A 10,862-nucleotide genomic window follows, 5' to 3' on the forward strand; every position below is an offset into this window, starting at 1 on the left:
CCTCGGAACGTCTACTCAATATATCTCCACCGAGAACTTACTCATAAATACTTTTTAATGCTACTTGTTTTCATGTATATTCCAGTATAAGCTGTCCTCCAAATTAAATTGTAAACTCCAAGGAAACAGAGGTGGGGTCTATATTTCTTTCTAATTGCCACAAATCCACCCGATAAAGTGCTTGATGAACTCATGGCTGTTTTTAAAAGAAACACTGCCTTAAATCTTTGGAAAAGTAAAAGAGCGACCCTCTTAAAAGAAAATAATTAAACTACAAATTGCTGCATCGATTATAAACTATTTTGTGACTCATAAAGTGGTTTGGAAACACCAAAAAATAAAATCCAAAAAGCCCATAATTATTGTTTACCATTTGCAATTTCAGTGATTTCTTTCAATTTTTATTTTAGGGAGAGAGAGAATGGGGGGGGGGGAGAGGGGCAGAGGGAGAGACAGAGACTCTTAAGCAAGCTCTATGCTCAGTATGGAGCCTGATGCAGGGCTCGATCCCATGACTCTGGGATCACGACCTCAGCAGAAATCAAGAATCAGATGCTCAGCCAACTGAGCCACCCACACGCCCTTCAGTGACTTTTTTTAAAGACCTCTAGGATTCTCCAGCTATATGCCAAGATCATATGGGATAAATGAAGATTTCTATAAATTTCATGTATGACATAATCACCAATTTATTAAATTTCTCAAACCAGAAATCCATCACTGATTCACTAAAACAAAGCATTTCTATTCCATATACCTTGTGTGTTGCATAGTTGTGTGTACAGGGCACTAGGATTAGAAAAAGGATGAATAGATTTTGCTTTACTTAGGGAAGTCTTCATGTGAGTCCAGTGAATGGAAACAGTGACAAGGATCCAGTAATGGACAAGTAATGTCATTCTGCTAATTTCATCTTTGGAAAAATCCATCTGCAAATTTGTCAAAATGATTTGAAGATATCCTTGTATTCTATGTAATATTCTACGTGGGCTCTAAGAGCCAACACAGTTCTTTCAACACTCTCTAATTGAGCATTAATAAATTAATAGCCCCCTGGACTGCTGCTCACGTCACCTCACTCTCTGCATGGCAATGCCAGCTGACTCAGACGCAGATTCCAGGAGGTGAGGAATGACTGTTTCGTCCTCGACAGAGATATGAAATAGTACCAAAGATTCATGTATTTAAGAATATATTTTTCTTTCTAATCTCTATCTTTAAGGCAACTCAATTTATTACTTGGCATTTATATTTCCAGAAATCAAGAGATATGGAGCCTGGCAGATTACGTGGGTGCTAAAAGGCTACAGAAGTGCAAAACTTCCTCTGGTGGTTTTTAAGGTCAGTTCGAGAGATAAAGGCGGAGACCCGTGTGGAGAGGAGACAAGGCCAAGTGGTCTCTCAGAAGCGCTTAGGGGCTGGGCTGAGGTGGCCTCACATAACGGATCAGTTGTAAACAGGAAAAAACTCACAGAAAACTTCAAATAGAACAAAATGTCCGTATCAGAAACAGACTGAAGTGTGTGAATTTTTTTTTTCAACGTTTATTTATTTTTGGGACAGAGAGAGACAGAGCATGAACGGGGGAGGGGCAGAGAGAGAGGGAGACACAGAATCGGAAGCAGGCTCCAGGCTCCGAGCCATCAGCCCAGAGCCCGACGCGGGGCTCGAACTCACAGACCGCGAGATCGTGACCTGGCTGAAGTCGGACGCTTAACCGACTGCGCCACCCAGGCGCCCCAGAAGTGTGTGAATTTTTAAATAGAAGAAGTCTCCCAAACACTGATGGTTCCTTCAATTCACTAAAGAAAGAAGTCTGTGTAACTTTCAAAATTTCTTTATGTTTAAAAAATTTTTTTAAGTTTATTTATTTTGAGAGAGAGTGAGCGTGAGTGAGAGAGGAGCAGAGAGGGAGAGAGAGAGAGAGAGAGAGGGAGAGAGAATCAGAGGCAGGCTCTGCACACTGTCAGCGTGGAGCCTGATGGGGGGCTAGATCTCAAACCACAAGATCATGACCTGAGATGAAATCAAGAGTCTGCCGCTTAACCAATGGAGCCTCTCAGATGCCCCAGTATAACCTGGGGCCTGCTTTTCATCCCTTTCTCTATATTGTGAGTATATTTTTTAAAAGTGTATTTTAAGAGCATGTCTGACACATTGAGGCCTTAGCTGGATATTTACTGGAAATTTTCCAGGATGAAATAACCCTAGAATATAGTGATCATCCTGGGGCACAAAAACCATCTTTGTACTAGCGTGGGGGTGGGGAGAGGGAGAGACAGAGCACACTGGGGCACTGGCTTGGAAAGATAAGTAGTCTTTTTTTTTTAATGTTTATTTATTTTTGAGAGAGAGAGCGTGAGTGGGGAAGGGGCAGAGAACGAGGGAGACACAGAATCCGAAGGAGGCTCCAGGTTCTGAGCTGTCAGCACAGAGCCCGACGCGGGGCTTGAACTCACAAACTGTGAGATCGTGACCTGAGCCGAAGTCAGACACTTAACCAACTGAGCCACCCAGGCGCCCTGGAAAGATAAGTAGTCTTAGAATATATACCAACGACTGGATACGCTCTACAAATTTTACCTGCATCACAATAGATTGAAGAATTTGCACGCTAAAATTGAATTTTAGGAGTTAACTGGGCAGACTCCGCAGTAAAATGTCTGGACTTGAGCCCAGCTCTGCCCCTTACTAGCTGAGATATCCAGGAAACGTCATTTAGCTTCTCTGTGCCTCAGTTTCCTCATCTGTTATGTAGAAGCAGTCGTACATTGCTCATAATACTGTGAGGATAAGACAAATTGATGTGTGCTTGAAGAAGGCACTGGCACATGGTAAATGCTAGTATATTTTTTTAACGTTTATTTATTTATTTTTGAGAGAGAGCAGGGGAGGAGCAGAGAGAGAGAGGGACAGAATCCCAAGCAGGTTCTGTGCCATCAGCACAGAGCCTGATGCGAGGCTCCAACCCACAAACCGTGAGATCGTGACCTGAGCCGAAACCAAGAGTCGGATGCTTAACAGACTGAGCCACCCGGGCGCCCCAAGTGCTAATATTATTATTCTCGTGGTGGTTAGGTGCTGAGACCTTAGACCGAGAAAGTTGGTCTGGGCTTTAATCCCAGCTAAGCCCAACTTGCTGGGTGATCTTAAGCGAGTAATTCAAACCATCTGTTTCGGCATCTGTATCTCCAGAGTGGATGCGATCATTGTACCTACCTCATAGGATTGTTCTGAGAATATAGTAGTTAATACCTATCATGTACAAATAAAAGTGCCACATACCTTGAGACGCCAAAAAATGTAAGCATTTATTCTTTCTAATTAAATTTGGGGTTCCAGATGACATGATGCGAGCTCCGTATTTCATTCTCTGTTTATTCAATGACATTCAAAACTCGGAAATGATGTTGAGGTTGAACCTCTTTCTATACAGAGTGTGTGTCCATGGTAACCTTTCATTAACACTGTTCCCTTGTTTGTTCAGAATGCTGTGCTTCCCTAAGAAACCACTTATGGTGGAGGGGACATGGTATGGACACGGTGCAAGTAGATCGGGGCTCGAGCCCCCTTATTTACTAAAGAAGTCTGGACAAGAAATACATTTGAAAGTTTCCAGCAAAGGGGGCGCCTGGGTGGCACAGTCGGTTAAGCGTCCGACTTCAGCCAGGTCACGATCTCGCGGTCCGTGAGTTCGAGCCCCGCGTCGGGCTCTGGGCTGATGGCTCAGAGCCTGGAGCCTGTTTCCGATTCTGTGTCTCCCTCTCTCTTTGCCCCTCCCCCGTTCATGCTCTGTCTCTCTCTGTCCCAAAAATAAATAAACGTTGGAAAAAAAAAAGAAAGTTTCCAGCATAGCGTCTAAGCCATGAGAAAAGCGGCGAACATGATTTACTCAATAGCTCAATTTCAGTTTTCTTCATCTGTAAAATGGGCCTAACAGTATTTAACTTGCAGAGGGTCGTGAGAAGTCAAAGGGAGGTTACTTGTAACGTGGTGGAGGCCTTTGGACCCAGCATTTCAAACAAATAGTCGTGGCCCCTACACACCAGAAGGCTATCAACGCGTCCCTTTTGGGAAGTTGTTATGTTGGTCCAAGGGAGGGGTGTGGAATTGGGATTTAGGTGGAATTGGGTCACCGAGAATACCTGGGCTTGAAACGAGCCCTTGTCTCCCACTCTTAATGAATGTGCCAACTGCTCCAGGGCCACGAGTGATGCCCCCTCCTCTCTGTTCCCACAGGCCCAGGCACAGCCCTGCATTAGCACAGTGCACTGCAGTGACATCAGCACCACTTGGTGGCAACATCTTCCCCAAACCCTGGGTGGTTCAGTTGGTTAAGTGACCAATTCTTGATTTCGGCTCAGGTCACGATCTCATGGTTCATGAGTCTGAGTCCCACGTCGGGCTCTGCGCTGACAGCGTGGAGCCTGCTTGAGATTCTCCCTCTTCCTCTACCCCACCCCCACTCACACTCTCTGTCTCTCTTAAAATAAATACATAAAAACTTTAAAAAACAAACAAAAAAAAAAACCGATCCAAACATGGGACATCATCAAAGGTAGCCAAGGCCGGACAGGTCAGTGCTTATTGGTGGCAAAAGTAAAGGGCAATGTGTATTAAAACTTCAAAATATTCATATTTTACCTATCAAGTGAAAAAAAAAACCAGGCTACAAAATTATAGAGTGTAATCCTAATCTTCTAAAAACAGACGTATATATAATATACTGTCCATACATATAGATGCAGGAGTGTGTCCATGTAGAAAGAAAGAGTAGAAGTAGAAAGAAATATACAAAAACATTAACTGTGCTTATCTCTGAATAGGTGACAGCACTATGAGGATTTAACGTTTTCTTTCTTATGTTTTCGATAATTAAAAATTGTATCAGAGTTCTATCAGGAGACGAAGGCACATCAGTTCTTTAACAGGGGTGGGCAGGGGCCAGCCAGCTGCTGACCGGGCAAATTTTAATCCAAGTGTCATGGGCATTGCTGTTTTGTTAAAACCTTAACTAGGAAAGTGATGTGTATCTTTAAACATCTCTCTGGCTGCTCTAAGGGGATAAGAATGGACATTAGAAAATCAATTAGGAAGCTATCACAGTAGTCTATTACAGTATGGTGGCTTGGAGTAGGGCAGTGATAATGAACTTGCAAAAGCTGCGTGGACCTGAGATACACCTTTACAGGTGGCAGCTAATGATTTTCTGATGGGTTGGATATGGGACAAGTGGCTTGAGGATGGCTTCTAAGAAGCTAGAAGATGCTGGTACCATTTATTAATATGGATAAGACAAAGAAGGGGGTAGAATACACTTTGGGGATGAAAGTGCTCAATTTGGGCTGTTTTATGTCTGATATTATCTGTGAGAGATTCAATTTGAAGCTTAGAAGAGATGTCTGGGTCAGAAATAAACTTGGAAGTTTCCAGCATAGTATCTAAGCCACAGGAATAGTGGAGGTGATCTAAAGAGACAATGCAGAGGTTGAAGAAGGTGCCTGGATCAAATCCTGATGAATCCCACTGGTTTGATACAGATGCTAGGGAAGAAGCCTGAAGCAGGGTGGGAGGAAACCAGAAGAATGTGGGCTGCTAGGAGCCAGGGGACAAAAAGTCTAAAACAAAAGGTCGAAATATTAGCAGCCCTGGACTGTGGTTGAAAAGAAAGAAGCAATCGTCTGTGGGTGATGTATTCTTTATACTTCCCGTCTTCTTCAGATTTTCTACAATAATGCATTCCTAATCACAACAGGACAGTAAAATGTTAAATGAATAGCTTTTATTTCTGAATATTTGACGCTTGTGTTTAAAACTTAAAGATTAATTATTGATGGGGGGTTTTTTGTATTTAATTTTAATTTTTTTAACGTTTATTTATTTTTGAGAGAGACAGAGAGAGACAGAGCATGAGCGGGGGAGGGGCAGAGAGAGAGGAAGACATAGAATCCAAAGCAGGCTGGCTCCAGGCTCTGAGCTGTCAGCACAGAGCCCGACGCGGGGCTCGAACCGACGAGCTGTGAGATCATGACCTGAGCTGACGTAAGACGCTTAACCGACTGAGCCACCCAGGCGCCCCTTGTATTTAATTTTATATGAGGAAATGACTGTTATTTGGGTTTTCACATTTATTGTTTTGTATGAGAAAAATTATATACTAAGAATATAGAGGCATTTAAAAATAATGGTTTAGAATAGTTCAGTTTTATGGAAAACTTGTGATAGTAGAGTTCCCATAAACCCCTGCACCTAGTGTTCCTTATATTAACATTTTCCATTAGCATAGCATATTTGCTTTAATTAAGAAACCAATATGGACGCATTGCTATTAACTAAAATCTAGAGACATTTTAAAAATCATACTACTATTTGGCTATTAGTTTTTCTATGGGTATTTGATCAATTTTAGGTCTTGCAAATGTTATGCTGAAGAATAGTATTCCACTGCCATCTACTGTTCCGCATAAATACATATTCTTTCCATTTTGAATCAGAATTTTTTTCATTTATCTATACTTTCAGAGCATTTTAGAGTTACAGGTTTCCCTGAAGTGACAGGTCGAGGAGAATTGACAAGATAAGAAAGCGAGTCAAGGGGACAGATGAGGTTGGAGAGGCAAAAGGGGCCAGACCACAGAAGAATTTGTGTGTTACTTTTAGGAATCTCATTCCTGATGGCAGAGGTGATGGGGAACCAGTGAGGGCTGCATCAAGGAGCGTGTCGGAGTCAGACCCACATTTAGCTGGATCACTTTCGTCTTCTTGTGGAAGACGGACTAGGGAGAGGGGCGTGTTGAGAACTGGAGGAGGGCACGGCCCTGGCAGTGAGGGCAGGGAGAGGGGAGGAGGGGTGGAGCTGAGAGTCTGCACTGCAGACTGTCTGGGGGCTGGCAAAACTTTTAAGTTAGTGCATTTGAACAGGATCTGAAAGAAAGAGTCCAGGATGATCTTGGAGGTTTAGTTTTGGTGACCAAGATGATAGAGGTGGTACAGGGGCTACAGGGAGAAGAGTACGGGTTGATTAATGTGGTTGAGGGAGAATCCAGGTGGCGCCACTTACTGGAAGTTGGATATAAAATTCAGAAGCGTAGATAGGAAGTGGGTATCTTTGCAAGTCATGAATAATGTAGAGATAGGGGTTGAAATCCTCAAAGTGGGCGACGTAACACAAAGACAATGCCTAGAATGAACTGAAGGGTGACACAGGAAAGAATCCCAGAGGATCCAACCTTGGGTGAGGGCAAGGGTCAGAGGAGGACAAGCACATTAGGGAGAAGGGGAAGGGACGGAGGGAGAGATTCATGGTGACCCGGGGAAAGAGAAAGAAAAAGCCAGTCCCTGACAGTTGGTGATTGTCCTGGCAGCCAGTAGCTGGGCCAGGACGATCCAATGTCAAGCATAAGTAATCTCACAGAATGTTAACATCAGACAAGGTCACTGTATCATTACGATAGAACAAAACAAAAACAAGACCGCTCCGTGTTCACATCTGGACACAGAAAAAAAACGCACCATGCAACTACAAAATAAGATAGCACTCTTCCTGATATAGCATAACTTAGAACAAAACATGAAACCAATTTGACAATAAATTTCATATATTGAAAAAAAAAGTGAAAAAACAAAACAAAAACAAAAAAAAACTTAGAACAAAACAGCCACATCCCTGAACCCTCTCCAAAATCACCTGGCATCAGCCTAAATCGTTTTTTTTTTTTAAGTGTATCTATGTATTTTGAGAGGGAGGGGGGAGGCAGAGAGAGAGGGAGAGAGACAATCCCAAGCAGTCTCCACACTGTCAGTGCAGAGCTTGATGTGGGGCTCGAACTCACAGAACCGAGAGAGCATGACCTGAGCCGAAACCAATGGTCGGATGCTTAACCGACTGAGCCACCCAGGCACCCCAAGCCTAAATCTTTTGACTGAGCTCTCCTAACATCCTCTGAGACACTCCCAGATTTTCCCGTGGTGTGCAGTGTCCTTTGCTGCAGAGTTAATAAATCTAACTTCATTTGACTATAGGTGTGTTCCTGATGATCTGTAGGCACTGGGCTTTAACATCTTTATGGAAGCCCAGAGAGCAGTTTTACAGAGGGACACATCACAGTATCTAGAGGAACAGAGAGGCTAATGATCGCCACTGAATTTGGCAAATATGAGCTTACTGGGGGAAGAGTTTTAGTAGGATATTGGGGGTAGACGCAGGGGTGTGCTTTTACTAGCGTGAGAGAGATGATTATGTATATTTCTTCCAAACTCTGTTTTCAGTGACATCAAGGTGGTAGCTGGATATCAGCTTTGGGGGAGTTTTACATGATGGAAATTGGCAGATGCTACAAGTTGAGGATGGGGGGGGTGGTCAGAAAGTTGGTTGTTAAACATTTACTATCACACTACTGGGTAGAATAGACAGGAAGGAATGGGAAGGGAGAGTGGAGAGACAATGAAAAGTTTGCATGAACAGGGGAAGGGGAGAGATGGGACAAACATTAGAGGTGAAACACAGAGTCAGCAAGAAGTGGACTTCAGAATGCCTGGTTTCCTGTGCCTTGCTCGTTCTACACCTGCACGGTTATCACTTTGGTTTACTAGTGAGGTCATGGCAGCTTCTCTGGGACCATTTCATTACAGCTCAGGAAAGAATTGGTAGTGGGTGGGATGTTTACAAGGGTAAAGAGGAGGGACAAAAGAAGGAACCTTTTGGAGAAATATTTTCCAAATTCTTACAAATGGTTATCGTAAATAGCACTGGCTCTGGTGACGAACGGCTTAGGACGACGTGTGGGTTTGCCACTCGGGGACTGTGCGGTCTTGAGCAAGTTACTTAACTTCTTGGTGCCCCAGTCCTCTGGTCTATATGAAGGTGATGGGAGGACATGCCTCACCAGGTGGGATGTGGAGTACTTTTCCGGCACATAGTAAACTCCCAGCAAATATTAGTTAGCTGCTATGACCATTAGAGAAGATAGTAAAACAACTACATGTTTTTGTTTTTAAATTATATATTCACGCAGTTTTGTTTGTGATATTTATTGCTTTTATAACCATAAAACACCCCAATCGATAAAAATAAAAACCTTTTTCAGATACACTTTACATTGTCAAGTGCTCTGTGATCCCTGTGTTATCCAGCAGGGGGGACTATTTAATTGTCTATTATCCACTATAAGCTATCATTTCACTAATAATGATTAGGATGAATGATTGCATTGTCTGCTAAAACGTAACGATTTACAGTTGGTATTCGTACAAAGAATTTGTTCCTTACAAGCATGCAAAGGCCCCTTTCTAATCTTATTAGAGTGGGAAACCTATGAACATCATCACCATCAACCCTTTTATTGTGGCTTACGATGTGCAGGCACTATTCTGCACACTTTACATATGTTAGCTCTTTTAATACTCATTGCAACACTATGGGGTGAGCACTATCCACTTTACAGATGAGGAAACTGAGGCACAAAGAAGCTAAGTGTCCCCGTATCGCACAGCTAGTATCAGAAAGGATCTGAACCTGAGCTATCTGGTTCCACAATCTGAGGGACATATGTTAGGTACATCATCCAGACAGGGTGGGTTTAGTCTCTTCCAGAAATTCCGAAGAGCTACTCTGCTCTCTTTCACCTCATTAATACTGTCTTTCCCTCAAATCTATTGGAACAAGAGAAAGAAGGTATATCTAGTCCCAAATCATTTAGAGATATTAAGACCAATGAAACTCTCGTTTTGTCTAAAACCACTTTGCTCCTGATGAGTACTCTATTTGATTTGTAAGAATCTGATTTCTTCCCTCACAAATATACTATAGATACAGCTACTTAAACAAATATTTACCTAACTTTTGAAAACCTGAGAACTTATTTTCTTTACACAATCTTCACCGTAGGCAGTTAACTCTTGGCAGAAGCCCTCCCCCCCACCCCCATGCTCTTCTTTCAAAGTGAAAATATTGGCCTCTAAGGAAAATAGGTGAATTCGGTTCATGTAAAATTAAGGCTGGGGAAATTTTTTTTCATGTGGTTTCAAACACTAACTTTCTCAGCACTTTTATTTCATGAGTCCTCAACAATTGTCGGAGAGCTGCTTAAGGCAAAATAGTCCTCTGTTTCTATCGAGAGTACCGAAGTGAAACAGAGGACTACATTTTAAACATTGCGAAGTCTTCTATAACAACTGGGTGGGATTCAGCAGAGATCTGTGGAGGTGAAAGGTTAGATGTGACCCCTCGTGGGATGTTTTTCATAATTTGCCCAAGGCCACCGTGGAGCCTGACACTGAGAATCTGTTTCTCCTCAGTGCCACTCCCGGCTGCCACCCCACCCTCCCTAGCACACCCCCGTCATGGTGGTGACAGAAGCAGGGCCGGGACACTGGAGGTGGGATTTTAGGCGCTGGCTGCATGCTGACCTATGGCTTTCATTTGGAGAAACCTCAAAATAGTAAAGGAAAAGAGGAGATTAAGTGGGGCTTCAATAGGGACGGGTTTGTGGTGGAGAGTGGACTGCCGCAGATCGGAACCTGAACCTATCTGGGAAGCCAAGATAAAGCGCTTCCAAGACTGGGGTGGCATCTGCTAAATCCTGTGCGTTCAGACATTAAATGTTTCTTTGAGCTCCCCCTAAGACCCAGACACAGCGCCAGCCACTGTGTTGAATAAAACCTGGCCTCTGCTGGCGAAGAGCTCCAGACCCAGCAGGAAAGGCGAGTACATAAACAGATAAAAGCGAGCCACGGTACAAGGTACAAAGGTGGAGAGCAAGAGGAAGTGCCCACCTCTGCTTAGGAGGGTCAGGGACCGGCTCCTGGGTTGCGCACGCGTTCAACCGGAGTGCGGCACTGACCCACAGGTACAACGTGGACAC

This window comes from Acinonyx jubatus, chromosome B2 (genome assembly GCF_027475565.1).
Source record: "Acinonyx jubatus isolate Ajub_Pintada_27869175 chromosome B2, VMU_Ajub_asm_v1.0, whole genome shotgun sequence".
In the NCBI taxonomy this organism is placed as follows: domain Eukaryota; kingdom Metazoa; phylum Chordata; class Mammalia; order Carnivora; family Felidae; genus Acinonyx; species Acinonyx jubatus.